The sequence below is a fragment of the Engystomops pustulosus genome, chromosome 6 (genome assembly GCF_040894005.1).
Source record: "Engystomops pustulosus chromosome 6, aEngPut4.maternal, whole genome shotgun sequence".
Classification (NCBI taxonomy): Eukaryota; Metazoa; Chordata; class Amphibia; order Anura; family Leptodactylidae; genus Engystomops; species Engystomops pustulosus.
This window is the reverse complement of record NC_092416.1, coordinates 7,270,812-7,289,285: the sequence shown is the minus strand read 5'-3', so window position 1 is coordinate 7,289,285 and position 18,474 is coordinate 7,270,812. Positions and strand designations below refer to the sequence as shown.

General features: G+C 58.9%; 1 protein-coding gene across 3 annotated transcripts in view; it reads right to left on the bottom strand.

Moving 5' to 3' along the window:
* LOC140134546 (interferon-inducible GTPase 5-like) overlaps positions 1 to 18,474 on the bottom strand; it is a 34,100-nt gene that overhangs the window by 6,561 nt on the left and 9,065 nt on the right. Inside the window, exon 1 of one of the 3 annotated variants that reach the window (XM_072154939.1) lies at positions 554 to 1,344. The exons of the other annotated variants lie outside the window; for them this stretch is intronic. The gene's annotated coding sequence lies outside the window, so the exon portion shown is untranslated. Of the gene's footprint in view, positions 1 to 553; positions 1,345 to 18,474 lie in introns of those variants that run through there. 3 annotated transcript variants of the gene reach the window in all.

The window sequence follows — 18,474 nt, the reverse complement described above, 5'->3', positions numbered from 1 at the left end:
AAGGGCCCGATTCGCGTTTTCCCAACGTGTTACCCGAATATTTCCGATTTGCGCCGATTGTACCTGAATTGCCCCGGGTTGCATGTGCGCGACGGAAATCGGGGGGCGTGGCCGAACGAAAACCCGACGTATTCGGAAAAACCGCCGCATTTAAAAAAAAAATTGTGTCGCGAAAATTTCACTCACCTTCATCCTGGGTAGGCCGCTGTATTTCGAGGCATTCCAGCGGACTTCAGCGCAGCAGCGCCACCTGGTGGACGTCGGAGGAACTGCATTGATGAATCCCGGCCGGACCCGAATCCACCGCAGAGAACGCGCCGCTGGATCGCGAACGGACCGGGTAAGTAAATCTGCCCCATTGGCTTCCCATGAGGAAGATAACAGACTTCTACTTGATTATGGTGGCCAATGGAAGCCCTTATGATAAGCCGTAAAGAACATAGGATAGGATAGTCTTGGTAGGGTTTCCTTAGAGACCTCTTCCGTTATCTACGTTATCTCAGCCATCTCCACCCTGGAAAGCTTCATTTGTCGTAGATCCATAACTCCTGACCTGCTTGGAGTTGTAGTTTCACAGCAGTCGGGAACCCACGAGTTCGGGATCATCACCTTAGGTCTTAGGTCGAGTCTTACGGACGACCATCTCGTTCTTTCTCCAGGGTCTTTATCAAAAGTTGAAAGTCGTACTTGTTCAAATCTAAGCAAGACAAGAGGAAGACGCTGGGTTCCTCTACACCACCATCAATGAGACCTCTCATACAATTGTCTCGTATCTCATTTAAAATCCTCTGCTCGTCGTACGTTTTCCTTCTACGAACCTCGCTGGCTCTCAAGTCGTTGTCTATTTTGTTCCTTACAAAGTAGAACTTCTTTTTCGCAGACCAGATCTTCTTGGCCAGTTCTGTGTCGGATTGCCGTAACCTTTCTGAAGATATGATAATGAACAAGTCATATTGATGAAAGTTGACTGATTTGACAGTACTGTTAGGAGTGCCGGTCCCGGGAAAGTCCCAGAAGAGCAGGTTCCTCAGCTTAGGATGAGGATAGGCCTTGGGTTCCCGAGTGGTTTCCACTACACCGGTTTTAGCGGCAGTCTCTTCTTCATCACTGTGGAGACCACGGATGGAGTTGACAAAGGTGGACTTTCCAGAGCCCGAATGTCCCATCACTGCAATATTTATTATGGAGTCCAATCCATTTGGGTCATAAGAGGAACATCCCTGTAGAACCTCTGCTGCTTCATCTACTGTGTCACACATGGCGCTCGCATGTAATGCCCTGATGAGGTCTTCCACTTCATCTTCACAGAGAGCACAGAATATCTCATCGCTGTACATAATTGTGTAAGACTTAGGAGAGAAAATGAGGTTCAATGTGATTATGTATTAATGGCACTGGGTTACATCATACACTTATAGTACAGTCACTGACCCCGAGTTACATCCTGTATTATACTCCAGAGCAGAGGTCGCACTAACATTTTTCCAGAAGGGTAATAATACTCCGCTTACTATTTTTGAGGAGTATTTTTAGCCGGGGAGGAGTATGACATTTTCAGGAATACAAGTAAATAACTCCTAGCTGTATATACTGGTGATAGACGTTAATTAAATAAGAAAATCATGTGTCAGTATCTTCTGTGTAGTGCAAATTGAGGCAGATATAGTGATGTTACATCATGCACTGACCAGACTGGAGCTGACGCCACCAACCGCCCCAACCACCACACTGCGGCCGCCAAAACCGCCCCAACCACCACACTGCAGCCGCCGAGACCTCCCACCACCACACTGCGGCCGCCGAAACCTCCCACCACCACACTGCGGCCGCCGAAACCTCCCACCACCACACTGCGGCCACCGAAACCTCCCACCACCACACTGCGGCCGCCGAAACCGCCCCAACCACCACGCTGCGGCCGCCGAAACCTCCCACCACCACACTGCGGCCGCCGAAACCTCCCACCACCACACTGCGGCCGCCGAAACCTTCCACCACCACACTGCGGCCGCCGAAACCTCCCACCACCACACTGCGGCCACCGAAACCTCCCACCACCACACTGCGGCCGCCGAAACCGCCCCAACCACCACGCTGCGGCCGCCGAAACCTCCCACCACCACACTGCGGCCGCCGAAACCTCCCACCACCACACTGCAGCCGCCGAGACCTCCCACCACCACACTGCGGCCGCCGAAACCTCCCACCACCACACTGCGGCCGCCGAAACCTCCCACCACCACACTGCGGCCACCGAAACCTCCCACCACCACACTGCGGCCGCCAAAACCGCCCCAACCACCACGCTGCGGCCGCCGAAACCTCCCACCACCACACTGCGGCCGCCGAAACCTCCCACCACCACACTGCGGCCGCCGAAACCTCCCACCACCACACTGCGGCCACTAAGACCTCCCACCACCACACTGCGGCCGCAGAAACCTCCCACCACCACACTGCGGCCGCCGAAACCTCCCACCACCACACTGCGGCCACTAAGACCTCCCACCACCACACTGCGGCCCGACGAGTCCTCCCACCACCACACTGCGGCCTGCCGAGTCCTCCCACCACCACACTGCGGCCTGCCGAGTCCTCCCACCACCACACTGCGGCCTGCCGAGTCCTCCCACCACCACACTGCGGCCTGCCGAGTCCTCCCACCACCACACTGCGGCCAGACGAGTCCTCCCAACACCACACTGCGGCCCGACGAGTCCTCCCACCACCACACTGCGGCCGCCGAAACCTCCCACCACCGCACTGCGGCTGCTAAGACCTCCCACCACCACACTGCGGCCCGACAAGTCCTCCCACCACCACACTGCGGCCTGCCGAGTCCTCCCACCACCACACTGCGGCCCGACGAGTCCTCCCACCACCACACTGCGGCCGCTAAGACCTCCCACCACCACACTGCGGCCTGACGAGTCCTCCCACCACCACACTGCGGCCGCTAAGACCTCCCACCACCACACTGCGGCCGCCGAAACCTCCCACCACCACACTGCGGCCTGCCGAGTCCTCCCACCACCACACTGCGGCCCGACGAGTCCTCCCACCACCACACTGCGGCCGCTAAGACCTCCCACCACCACACTGCGGCCTGACGAGTCCTCCCACCACCACACTGCGGCCGCTAAGACCTCCCACCACCACACTGCGGCCGCCGAAACCTCCCACCACCACACTGCGGCTGCTAAGACCTCCCACCACCACACTGCGGCCCGACAAGTCCTCCCACCACCACACTGCGGCCTGCCGAGTCCTCCCACCACCACACTGCAGCCCCAACGAGTCCTCCCACCACCACACTGCGGCCGCCGAAACCTCCCACCACCGCACTGCGGCTGCTAAGACCTCCCACCACCACACTGCGGCCCGACAAGTCCTCCCACCACCACACTGCGGCCTGCCGAGTCCTCCCACCACCACACTGCGGCCTGCCGAGTCCTCCCACCACCACATTGCGGCCTGCCGAGTCCTCCCACCACCACACTGCGGCCTGCCGAGTCCTCCCGCCACCACACTGCGGCCGCCGAGTCCTCCCACCACCACACTGCGGCCCGACGAATCCTCCCACCACCACACTTCGGCCGCCGAGTCCTCCCACCACCACACTGCGGCCGCCGAGTCCTCCCACCACCACACTGCGGCCCGACGAGTCCTCCTACCACCACACTGCGGCCGCCGAAACCTCCCACCAGCGCACTGCGGCCGCTAAGACCTCCCACCACACACTGCGGCCGGCTGAGTCCTCCCACCACCACACTGCGGCCGCCGAGTCCTCCCACCACCACACTGCAGCCGCCGAAACCTCCCACCACCACACTGCGGCCGCCGAAACCTCCCACCACCACACTGCGGCCGCCGAAACCTCCCACCACCACACTGCGGCCGCCGAAACCTCCCACCACCACACTGCAGCCGGCGAAACCTCCCACCACCACACTGCGGCCGCCGAAACCTTCCACCACCACACTGCGGCCGCCGAAACCTCCCACCACCACACTGCGGCCACTAAGACCTCCCACCACCACACTGCGGCCGCCGAAACCTCCCACCACCACACTGTGGCCACTAAGACCTCCCACCACCACACTGCGGCCCGACGAGTCCTCCCACCACCAAACTGCGGCCGCTAAGACCTCCCACCACCACACTGCGGCCGCTAAGACCTCCCACCACCACACTGCGGCCGCCGAAACCTCCCACCACCACACTGCGGCCACTAAGACCTCCCACCACCACACTGCGGCCCGACGAGTCCTCCCACCACCACACTGCGGCCTGCCGAGTCCTCCCACCAGCACACTGCGGCCTGCCGAGTCCTCCCACCACCACACTGCAGCCGCCGAAACCTCCCACCACCACACTGCGGCCGCCGAAACCTCCCACCACCACACTGCAGCCGGCGAAACCTCCCACCACCACACTGCGGCCGCCGAAACCTTCCACCACCACACTGCGGCCGCCGAAACCTCCCACCACCACACTGCGGCCACTAAGACCTCCCACCACCACACTGCGGCCGCCGAAACCTCCCACCACCACACTGTGGCCACTAAGACCTCCCACCACCACACTGCGGCCCGACGAGTCCTCCCACCACCACACTGCGGCCGCTAAGACCTCCCACCACCACACTGCGGCCGCTAAGACCTCCCACCACCACACTGCGGCCGCCGAAACCTCCCACCACCACACTGCGGCCGCCGAAACCTCCCACCACCACACTGCGGCCACTAAGACCTCCCACCACCACACTGCGGCCCGACGAGTCCTCCCACCACCACACTGCGGCCTGCCGAGTCCTCCCACCAGCACACTGCGGCCTGCCGAGTCCTCCCACCACCACACTGCGGCCTGCCGAGTCCTCCCACCACCACACTGCGGCCCGACGAGTCCTCCCACCACCACACTGCGGCCCGACGAGTCCTCCCACCACCACACTGCGGCCGCCGAAACCTCCCACCACCACACTGCGGCCACTAAGACCTCCCACCACCACACTGCGGCCCGACGAGTCCTCCCACCACCACACTGCGGCCTGCCGAGTCCTCCCACCACCACACTGCGGCCGCCGAGTCCTCCCACCACCACACTGCGGCCGCCGAAACCTCCCACCACCACACTGCGGCCGCCGAAACCTCCCACCACCACACTGCGGCCGCCGAAACCTCCCACCACCACACTGCGGCCGCCGAAACCTCCCACCACCACACTGCGGCCGCCGAAACCTCCCACCACCACACTGCGGCCGCCGAAACCTTCCACCACCACACTGCGGCCGCCGAAACCTCCCACCACCACACTGTGGCCGCTAAGACCTCCCTCCACCACACTGCGGCCGCCGAAACCTTCCACCACCGCACTGCGGCCGCCGAAACCTCCCACCACCGCACTGCGGCCGCCGAAACCTTCCACCACCACACTGCGGCCGCCGAAACCTCCCACCACCACACTGTGGCCGCTAAGACCTCCCACCACCACACTGCGGCCACTAAGACCTCCCACCACCACACTGCGGCCGCCGAAACCTCCCACCACCACACTGCGGCCACTAAGACCTCCCACCACCACACTGCGGCCGCCGAAACCTCCCACCACCACACTGTGGCCACTAAGACCTCCCACCACCACACTGCGGCCCGACGAGTCCTCCCACCACCACACTGCGGCCGCTAAGACCTCCCACCACCACACTGCGGCCTGACGAGTCCTCCCACCACCACACTGCGGCCGCTAAGACCTCCCACCACCACACTGCGGCCGCCGAAACCTCCCACCACCACACTGCGTCTGCTAAGACCTCCCACCACCACACTGTGGCCCGACAAGTCCTCCCACCACCACACTGCGGCCTGCCGAGTCCTCCCACCGCCACACTGCGGCCCGCCGAGTCCTCCCACCACCACACTGCGGCCCGACGAGTCCTCCTACCACCACACTGCGGCCGCCGAAACCTCCCACCAGCGCACTGCGGCCGCTAAGACCTCCCACCACACACTGCGGCCGGCTGAGTCCTCCCACCACCACACTGCGGCCGCCGAGTCCTCCCACCACCACACTGCAGCCGGCCGAGTCCTCCCACCACCACACTGCGGCCGCCGAGTCCTCCCTCCACCACACTGCGGCCCGCCGAGTCCTCCCACCACCACACTGCGGCCGCCGAGTCCTCCCACCACCACACTGCGGCCGCCGAGTCCTCCCTCCACCACACTGCGGCCCGCCGAGTCCTCCCACCACCACACTGCGGCCGCCGAGTCCTCCCACCACCACACTGCGGCCGCCGAAACCTCCCACCACCACACTGCGGCCACTAAGACCTCCCACCACCGCACTGCGGCTGCTAAGACCTCCCACCACCACACTGCGGCCCGACAAGTCCTCCCACCACCACACTGCGGCCTGCCGAGTCCTCCCACCACCACACTGCGGCCCGACGAGTCCTCCCACCACCACACTGCGGCCGCTAAGACCTCCCACCACCACACTGCGGCCTGACGAGTCCTCCCACCACCACACTGCGGCCGCTAAGACCTCCCACCACCACACTGCGGCCGCCGAAACCTCCCACCACCACACTGCGGCTGCTAAGACCTCCCACCACCACACTGCGGCCCGACAAGTCCTCCCACCACCACACTGCGGCCTGCCGAGTCCTCCCACCACCACACTGCGGCCCCAACGAGTCCTCCCACCACCACACTGCGGCCGCCGAAACCTCCCACCACCGCACTGCGGCTGCTAAGACCTCCCACCACCACACTGCGGCCCGACAAGTCCTCCCACCACCACACTGCGGCCTGCCGAGTCCTCCCACCACCACACTGCGGCCTGCCGAGTCCTCCCACCACCACATTGCGGCCTGCCGAGTCCTCCCACCACCACACTGCGGCCTGCCGAGTCCTCCCGCCACCACACTGCGGCCGCCGAGTCCTCCCACCACCACACTGTGGCCCGACGAATCCTCCCACCACCACACTTCGGCCGCCGAGTCCTCCCACCACCACACTGCGGCCGCCGAGTCCTCCCACCACCACACTGCGGCCCGACGAGTCCTCCTACCACCACACTGCGGCCGCCGAAACCTCCCACCAGCGCACTGCGGCCGCTAAGACCTCCCACCACACACTGCGGCCGGCTGAGTCCTCCCACCACCACACTGCGGCCGCCGAGTCCTCCCACCACCACACTGCAGCCGCCGAAACCTCCCACCACCACACTGCGGCCGCCGAAACCTCCCACCACCACACTGCGGCCGCCGAAACCTCCCACCACCACACTGCGGCCGCCGAAACCTCCCACCACCACACTGCAGCCGGCGAAACCTCCCACCACCACACTGCGGCCGCCGAAACCTTCCACCACCACACTGCGGCCGCCGAAACCTCCCACCACCACACTGCGGCCACTAAGACCTCCCACCACCACACTGCGGCCGCCGAAACCTCCCACCACCACACTGTGGCCACTAAGACCTCCCACCACCACACTGCGGCCCGACGAGTCCTCCCACCACCAAACTGCGGCCGCTAAGACCTCCCACCACCACACTGCGGCCGCTAAGACCTCCCACCACCACACTGCGGCCGCCGAAACCTCCCACCACCACACTGCGGCCACTAAGACCTCCCACCACCACACTGCGGCCCGACGAGTCCTCCCACCACCACACTGCGGCCTGCCGAGTCCTCCCACCAGCACACTGCGGCCTGCCGAGTCCTCCCACCACCACACTGCAGCCGCCGAAACCTCCCACCACCACACTGCGGCCGCCGAAACCTCCCACCACCACACTGCAGCCGGCGAAACCTCCCACCACCACACTGCGGCCGCCGAAACCTTCCACCACCACACTGCGGCCGCCGAAACCTCCCACCACCACACTGCGGCCACTAAGACCTCCCACCACCACACTGCGGCCGCCGAAACCTCCCACCACCACACTGTGGCCACTAAGACCTCCCACCACCACACTGCGGCCCGACGAGTCCTCCCACCACCACACTGCGGCCGCTAAGACCTCCCACCACCACACTGCGGCCGCTAAGACCTCCCACCACCACACTGCGGCCGCCGAAACCTCCCACCACCACACTGCGGCCGCCGAAACCTCCCACCACCACACTGCGGCCACTAAGACCTCCCACCACCACACTGCGGCCCGACGAGTCCTCCCACCACCACACTGCGGCCTGCCGAGTCCTCCCACCAGCACACTGCGGCCTGCCGAGTCCTCCCACCACCACACTGCGGCCTGCCGAGTCCTCCCACCACCACACTGCGGCCCGACGAGTCCTCCCACCACCACACTGCGGCCCGACGAGTCCTCCCACCACCACACTGCGGCCGCCGAAACCTCCCACCACCACACTGCGGCCACTAAGACCTCCCACCACCACACTGCGGCCCGACGAGTCCTCCCACCACCACACTGCGGCCTGCCGAGTCCTCCCACCACCACACTGCGGCCGCCGAGTCCTCCCACCACCACACTGCGGCCGCCGAAACCTCCCACCACCACACTGCGGCCGCCGAAACCTCCCACCACCACACTGCGGCCGCCGAAACCTCCCACCACCACACTGCGGCCGCCGAAACCTCCCACCACCACACTGCGGCCGCCGAAACCTCCCACCACCACACTGCGGCCGCCGAAACCTTCCACCACCACACTGCGGCCGCCGAAACCTCCCACCACCACACTGTGGCCGCTAAGACCTCCCTCCACCACACTGCGGCCGCCGAAACCTTCCACCACCGCACTGCGGCCGCCGAAACCTCCCACCACCGCACTGCGGCCGCCGAAACCTTCCACCACCACACTGCGGCCGCCGAAACCTCCCACCACCACACTGTGGCCGCTAAGACCTCCCACCACCACACTGCGGCCACTAAGACCTGCCACCACCACACTGCGGCCGCCGAAACCTCCCACCACCACACTGCGGCCACTAAGACCTCCCACCACCACACTGCGGCCGCCGAAACCTCCCACCACCACACTGTGGCCACTAAGACCTCCCACCACCACACTGCGGCCCGACGAGTCCTCCCACCACCACACTGCGGCCGCTAAGACCTCCCACCACCACACTGCGGCCTGACGAGTCCTCCCACCACCACACTGCGGCCGCTAAGACCTCCCACCACCACACTGCGGCCGCCGAAACCTCCCACCACCACACTGCGTCTGCTAAGACCTCCCACCACCACACTGCGGCCCGACAAGTCCTCCCACCACCACACTGCGGCCTGCCGAGTCCTCCCACCGCCACACTGCGGCCCGCCGAGTCCTCCCACCACCACACTGCGGCCCGACGAGTCCTCCTACCACCACACTGCGGCCGCCGAAACCTCCCACCAGCGCACTGCGGCCGCTAAGACCTCCCACCACACACTGCGGCCGGCTGAGTCCTCCCACCACCACACTGCGGCCGCCGAGTCCTCCCACCACCACACTGCAGCCGGCCGAGTCCTCCCACCACCACACTGCGGCCGCCGAGTCCTCCCTCCACCACACTGCGGCCCGCCGAGTCCTCCCACCACCACACTGCGGCCGCCGAGTCCTCCCACCACCACACTGCGGCCGCCGAGTCCTCCCTCCACCACACTGCGGCCCGCCGAGTCCTCCCACCACCACACTGCGGCCGCCGAGTCCTCCCACCACCACACTGCGGCCGCCGAGTCCTCCCACCACCACACTGCGGCCGCCGAGTCCTCCCACCACCACACTGCGGCCGCCGAGTCCTCCCACCACTACACTGCGGCCGCCGAGTCCTCCCACCACTACACTCCGGCCGCCGAGTCCTCCCACCACCACACTGCGGCCGCCGAGTCCTCCCACCACCACACTGCGGCCCGCCGAGTCCTCCCACCACCACACTGCGGCCGCCGAGTCCTCCCACCACCACACTGCGGCCGCCGAGTCCTCCCACCACCACACTGCGGCCGCCGAGTCCTCCCACCACCACACTGCGGCCGCCGAGTCCTCCCACCACCACACTGCGGCCGCCGGGTCCTCCCTCCACCACACTGCGGCCCGCCGAGTCCTCCCTCCACCACACTGCGGCCCGCCGAGTCCTCCCACCACCACACTGCGGCCGCCGAGTCCTCCCACCACCACACTGCGGCCGCCGAGTCCTCCCACCACCACACTGCGGCCGCCGAGTCCTCCCACCACCACACTGCGGCCTGCCGAGTCCTCCCACCACCACACTGCGGCCGCCGAGTCCTCCCACCACCACACTGCGGCCGCCGAAACCTCCCACCACCACACTGCGGCCGCCGAAACCTCCCACCACCACACTGCGGCCGCCGAAACCTCCCACCACCACACTGCGGCCGCCGAAACCTCCCACCACCACACTGCGGCCGCCGAAACCTCCCACCACCACACTGCGGCCGCCGAAACCTTCCACCACCACACTGCGGCCGCCGAAACCTCCCACCACCACACTGTGGCCGCTAAGACCTCCCTCCACCACACTGCGGCCGCCGAAACCTTCCACCACCGCACTGCGGCCGCCGAAACCTCCCACCACCACACTGCGGCCGCTAAGACCTCCCACCACCACACTGCGGCCGCCGAAACCTCCCACCACCACACTGCGTCTGCTAAGACCTCCCACCACCACACTGCGGCCCGACAAGTCCTCCCACCACCACACTGCGGCCTGCCGAGTCCTCCCACCGCCACACTGCGGCCCGCCGAGTCCTCCCACCACCACACTGCGGCCCGACGAGTCCTCCTACCACCACACTGCGGCCGCCGAAACCTCCCACCAGCGCACTGCGGCCGGCTGAGTCCTCCCACCACCACACTGCGGCCGCCGAGTCCTCCCACCACCACACTGCAGCCGGCCGAGTCCTCCCACCACCACACTGCGGCCGCCGAGTCCTCCCACCACCACACTGCGGCCCGCCGAGTCCTCCCACCACCACACTGCGGCCGCCGAGTCCTCCCACCACCACACTGCGGCCCGCCGAGTCCTCCCACCACCACACTGCGGCCGCCGAGTCCTCCCACCACCACACTGCGGCCGCCGAGTCCTCCCTCCACCACACTGCGGCCCGCCGAGTCCTCCCACCACCACACTGCGGCCGCCGAGTCCTCCCACCACCACACTGCGGCCGCCGAGTCCTCCCACCACCACACTGCGGCCGCCGAGTCCTCCCACCACCACACTGCGGCCGCCGAGTCCTCCCACCACTACACTGCGGCCGCCGAGTCCTCCCACCACTACACTGCGGCCGCCGAGTCCTCCCACCACCACACTGCGGCCGCCGAGTCCTCCCACCACCACACTGCGGCCCGCCGAGTCCTCCCACCACCACACTGCGGCCGCCGAGTCCTCCCACCACCACACTGCGGCCGCCGAGTCCTCCCACCACCACACTGCGGCCGCCGAGTCCTCCCACCACCACACTGCGGCCGCCGAGTCCTCCCACCACCACACTGCGGCCGCCGAGTCCTCCCTCCACCACACTGCGGCCCGCCGAGTCCTCCCTCCACCACACTGCGGCCCGCCGAGTCCTCCCACCACCACACTGCGGCCGCCGAGTCCTCCCACCACCACACTGCGGCCGCCGAGTCCTCCCACCACCACACTGCGGCCGCCGAGTCCTCCCACCACCACACTGCGGCCGCCGAGTCCTCCCACCACCACACTGCGGCCGCCGAGTCCTCCCACCACCACACTGCGGCCGCCAAGTCCTCCCACCACCACACTGCGGCCGCCGAGTCCTCCCACCACCACACTGCGGCCGCCGAGTCCTCCCACCACCACACTGCGGCCGCCGAGACCTCCCACCACCACACTGCGGCCGCCGAGTCCTCCCACCACCACACTGCGGCCGCCAAGTCCTCCCACCACCACACTGCGGCCCGTGTGGCTAACGCCGCTGACACCAAACGTCCAGACTGCGGCTAATGCACAATGTATCCCCCTCCCCATGTGACCAGACTGCAGCTGATACTGCAAATCCATGATAGTTGCTTTGTAAAATGCTTTTTTTTAAAAGAAATTTTGGTTTATTTTTTTTGGTGTCTGTGTTGGGGGGAGGCATTTTTTTTTAGGTTTTTTATTAATTGAATTTGCGTCTTTGTCACTTTTTACGTGTTTTTACTGTTTATGCAGTCCTGTTTCACATACACCTCATGCCACCTCAGCACTTGCCAGACACGCAGTCCCACGTAACATATACCTCATGCCACCTCAGCACCAGACATGCAGTCCCACGTAACATATACCTCATGTCACCTCAGCACCAGACATGCAGTCCCACGTAACACACACCTGCCACCTCAGCACTTGCCAGACACGCAGTCCCACGTAACATATACCTCATGCCACCTCAGCACCAGACATGCAGTCCCACGTAACATATACCTCATGTCACCTCAGCACCAGACATGCAGTCCCACGTAACACACACCTGCCACCTCAGCACCCGCCAGACATGCAGTCCCACGTAACCTATACCTCATGTCACCTCAGCACTCGCCAGACACGCAGTCCCACGTAACATACACCTCATGCCACCTCAGCACTCGCCAGACACGCAGTCCCACGTAACATATACCTCATGCCACCTCAGCGCCAGACACGCAGTCCCACGTAACATATACCTCATGCCACCTCAGCACCAGACACGCAGTCCCACGTAACATATACCTCATGCCACCTCAGCACCAGACACGCAGTCCCACGTAACATATACCTCATGCCACCTCAGCACCAGACATGCAGTCCCACGTAACACACACCTGCCAACTCAGCACCCGCCAGACACGCAGTCCCACGTAACATATACCTCATGCCACCTCAGCACCAGACACGCAGTCCCACGTAACATATACCTCATGCCACCTCAGCACCAGACACGCAGTCCCACGTAACATATACCTCATGCCACCTCAGCACCAGACATGCAGTCCCACGTAACACACACCTCATGCCACCTCAGCACCAGACATGCAGTCCCAAGTAACACACACCTGCCAACTCAGCACCCGCCAGACACGCAGTCCCACGTAACATAAACCTCATGCCACCTCAGCACCCGCCAGACACGCAGTCCCACGTAACATAAACCTCATGCCACCTCAGCACCCGCCAGACACGCAGTCCTACGTAACATAAACCTCATGCCACCTCAGCACCTGACAGACATGCAGTCCTATGTAACATACATCTCATGCCACCTCAGCACTTGCCAGACATGCAGTCCTATGTAACATACATCTGCCACATCAGCACTCGCCAGACATGCAGTCCTATGTAACATACACCTCATGCCACCTCAGCACTCGCCAGACATGCAGTCCTATGTAACATACACCTGCCACCTCAGTACTAGCCAGACATGCAGTCCCAAGTCGCATACACCTCATGCCACCTCAGCACTCCCCAGACACGCAGTCCCATGTAACATTTACCTCATGCCACCTCAGCACCTGTCAAACATGCAGTCCCACGTAACATAAACCTAATGCCACCTCAGCACCTGGCAGACATGCAGTCCTATGTAACATACACCTCATGCCACCTCAGCACTCGCCAGACATGCAGTCCTATGTAACATACACCTCAAGCCACCTCAGCACTCCCCAGACATGCAGTCCCATGTAACATACACCTCATGCCACCTCAGCACTCGCCAGACATGCAGTCCTATGTAACATACACCTGCCACATCAGCACTCGCCAGACATGCAGTCCTATGTAACATACACCTCAAGCCACCTCAGCACTCCCCAGACATGCAGTCCCATGTAACATACACCTGCCACCTCAGCACTCGCCAGACATGCAGTCCTATGTAACATACACCTCATGCCACCTCAGAACTAGCCAGACATGCAGTCCCACGTAACATACACCTGCCACCTCAGTACTAGCCAGACATGCAGTCCCAAGTCGCATACACCTCATGCCACCTCAGCACTCCCCAGACACGCAGTCCCATGTAACATATACCTCATGCCACCTCAGCACCTGTCAAACATGCAGTCCCATGTAAAATACACCTCATGCCAACTCAGCACCTGCAAGACATGCAGTCCCATGTAACATACAGGTCTTCTCTGACCTTATCACATCCACTCCTGTGAAGCCCCCTCCCCTCCATACACATGTATGCACACAGTACCTGTACACTTGCAGGCAGCCATTACAGCTCTACTTCCCGTGAGGAGACTGTGTAGTAAGCCACGCCCCTTTCCCGGAGGCTCCACCCCTCCCGTGACATCACGGCTACCCGGCGCAGCTGTAGTGTGTGCTGAGCAGTGCCGGCCCGCGCGCTGCCATTGTAATGTCCTGCACAGGACTGCTGTGCACTCTGGACCGCTCAGCCACACACTACAGCCAGGGATAATTGCCAAGCCTACTTGTACGCCTGCCAATTATTCTGGGGAGTAATGGCGCCTCATCATACGTCTATGACGCTTGGTGAGGCGTTAATGCGATCTCTGAGTACTGTGCTGTGCTTATATATACAGGATAGGAGTAGTAGTACTGTGCTGTGCTTATATATACAGGATAGGAGTAGTAGTACTGTGCTGTGCTTATATATACAGGATAGGAGTAGTAGTACTGTGCTGTGCTTACATACACAGGATAGGAGTAGTAGTGCTGTACTGTGCTTATTTACACAGGATAGGAGTAGTAGTGCTGTGCTGTGCTTATATACACAGGATAGGAGTAGTAGTACTGTGCTGTGCTTATATACACAGGATAGGAGTAGTAGTACTGTGCTGTGCTTATATACACAGGATAGGAGTAGTAGTACTGTGCTGTGCTTATATATACAGGATAGGAGTAGTAGTACTGTGCTGTGCTTATATATACAGGATAGGAGTAGTAGTACTGTGCTGTGCTTATATACACAGGATAGGAGTAGTAGTACTGTGCTGTGCTTACATACACAGGATAGGAGTAGTAGTACTGTGCTGTGCTTATATACACAGGATAGGAGTAGTAGTACTGTGCTGTGCTTATATACACAGGATAGGAGTAGTAGTACTGTGCTGTGCTTATATACACAGGATAGGAGTAGTAGTACTGTGCTATGCTCATATATACAGGATAGGAGGAGTAGTACTGTGCTGTACCCATATATACAGGATAGGAGTAGTAGTACTGTGCTGTGCTTATATACACAGGATAGGAGGAGTAGTACTGTGCTGTGCCCATATATACAGGATAGGAGTAGTAGTAATGTGCTGTGCTCATATATACAGGATAGGAGTAGTAGTACTGTGCTGTGTCCATGTATACAGGATAGTAGTAGTAGTACTGTGCTGTGCTCATATATACAGGATAGGAGTAGTAGTACTGTGCTGTGTCCATGTATACAGGTTAGGGGTAGTAGTACTGTGCTGTGCTCATATATACAGGATAGGAGTAGTAGTACTGTGCTATGCCTGTATATACAGGATAGGAGTAGTAGTACTGTGCTTATATATACAGGATAGGAGTAGTAGTACTGTGCTGTGCTTATATATACAGGATAGGAGCAGTAGTACTGTGCTGTGCTTATATATACAGGATAGGAGTAGTAGTACTGTGCTGTGCTTATATATACAGGATAGGAGTAGTAGTACTGTGCTATGCCTGTATATACAGGATAGGAGTAGTAGTACTGTGCTGTGCCCATATATACAGTATAGGAGTAGTAGTACTGTGCTGTGCCCGTATATACAGGATAGGAGGAGTAGTACTGTGCTGTGCTTATATATACAGGATAGGAGTAGTAGTACTGTGCTATGCCCGTATATACAGGATAGGAGTAGTAGTACTGTGCTGTGCCATATATACAGGATAGGTGTAGTAGTACTGTGCTGTGCTTATATATACAGGATATGAGTAGTAGTACTGTGCTGTGCTCATATATACAGGATAGGAGTAGTAGTACTGTGCTGTGCACATATATACAGGATAGGAGTAGTAGTACTGTGCTGTGCACATATATACAGGATAGGAGAAGTAGTACTGTGCTGCACCCAAATATACAGGATAGGAGTAGTAGTACTGTGCTGTGCTTATATATACAGGATAGGAGTAGTAGTACTGTGCTGTGCACATATATACAGGATAGGAGAAGTAGTACTGTGCTGCACCCAAATATACAGGATAGGTGTAGTAGTACTGTGCTGTGCTTATATATACAGGATATGAGTAGTAGTACTGTGCTGTGCTCATATATACAGGATAGGAGTAGTAGTACTGTGCTGTGCACATATATACAGGATAGGAGTAGTAGTACTGTACTGTGCACATATATACAGGATAGGAGAAGTAGTACTGTGCTGCACCCAAATATACAGGATAGTAGTAGTACTGTGCTATGCCCGTATATACAGGATAGGAGTAGTAGTACTGTGCTGTGCTTATATATACAGGATAGGAGTAGTAGTACTGTGCTGTGCTTATATACACAGGATAGGAGTAGTAGTACTGTGCTGTGCTTATATACACAGGATAGGAGTAGTAGTACTGTGCTGTGCTTATATACACAGGATAGGAGTAGTAGTACTGTGCTGTGCTTATATATACAGGATAGGAGTAGTAGTACTGTGCTGTGCTTATATATACAGGATAGGAGTAGTAGTACTGTGCTGTGCCATATATACAGGATAGGAGTAGTAGTACTGTGCTGTGTCCATATATACAGGATAGGAGTAGTAGTACTGTGCTTATATATACAGGATAGGAGTAGTAGTACTGTGCTGTGCCCGTATATACAGGATAGGAGTAGTAGTACTGTGCTGTGCTTATATATACAGGATAGGAGTAGTAGTACTGTGCTGTGCTTATATATGCAGGATATGAGTAGTAGTACTGTGCTGTGTCCATATATACAGGATAGGAGTAGTAGTACTGTGCTTATATATACAGGATAGGAGTAGTAGTACTGTGCTGTGCCCGTATATACAGGATAGGAGTAGTAGTACTGTGCTGTGCCCATATATACAGGATAAGAGTAGTAGTACTGTGCTGTGCTTATATATACAGGATAGGAGTAGTAGTACTGTGCTGTGTCCATATATACAGGATAGGAGTAGTAGTACTGTGCTGTGCTTATATATACAGGATAGGAGTAGTAGTACTGTGCTGTGTCCATATATACAGGATAGGAGTAGTAGTACTGTGCTTATATATACAGGATAGGAGTAGTAGTACTGTGCTGTGCCCGTATATACAGGATAGGAGTAGTAGTACTGTGCTGTGCTTATATATACAGGATAGGAGTAGTAGTACTGTGCTGTGCTTATATATACAGGATAGGAGTAGTAGTACTGTGCTGTGCTCATATATACAGGATAGGATAAGAAGTACTGTGCTGTGCACATATATACAGGATAGGAGTAGTAGTACTGTGCTGTGCTTATATATACAGGATAGGAGTAGTAGTACTGTGCTGTGCCCGTATATACAGGATAGGAGTAGTAGTACTGTGCTGTGCTTATATATACAGGATAGGAGTAGTAGTACTGTGCTGTGCTCATATATACAGGATAGGAGTAGTAGTACTGTGCTGTGCCCATATATACAGGATAGGAGTAGTAGTACTGTGCTGTGCACATATATACAGGATAGGAGTAGTAGTACTGTGCTGTGCACATATATACAGGATAGGAGAAGTAGTACTTTGCTGCACCCAAATATACAGGATAGGAGTAGTAGTACTGTGCTGTGCTCATATATACAGGATAGGAGTAGTAGTACTGTGCTGTGCCCATATATACAGGATAGGAGTAGTAGTACTGTGCTGTGCTCATATATACAGGATAGGAGTAGTAGTACTGTGCTGTGCTTATATATACAGGATAGGAGTAGTAGTACTGTGCTGTGCTTATATATACAGGATAGGAGTAGTAGTACTGTGCTGTGCTTATATATACAGGATAGTAGTAGTACTGTGCTATGCCCGTATATACAGGATAGGAGTAGTAGTACTGTGCTGTGCTTATATATACAGGATAGGAGTAGTAGTAATGTGCTGTGCCGTATATACAGGATAGGAGTAGTAGTACTGTGCTGTGTCCGTATATATACAGGATAGGAGTAGTAGTACTGTGCTGTGCCATATATACAGGATAGGAGTAGTAGTACTGTGCTGTGTCCATATATACAGGATAGGAGTAGTAGTATTGTGCTTATATATACAGGATAGGAGTAGTAGTACTGTGCTGTGCCCGTATATACAGGATAGGAGTAGTAGTACTGTGCTGTGCTTATATATACAGGATAGGAGTAGTAGTACTGTGCTGTGCCATATATACAGGATAGGAGTAGTAGTACTGTGCTGTGCTCATATATACAGGATAGGAGTAATAGTACTGTGCTGTGTCCATATATACAGGATAGGAGTAGTAGTACTGTGCTGTGCCCATATATACAGGATAGGAGTAGTAGTACTGTGCTGTGCCATATATACAGGATAGGAGTAGTAGTACTGTGC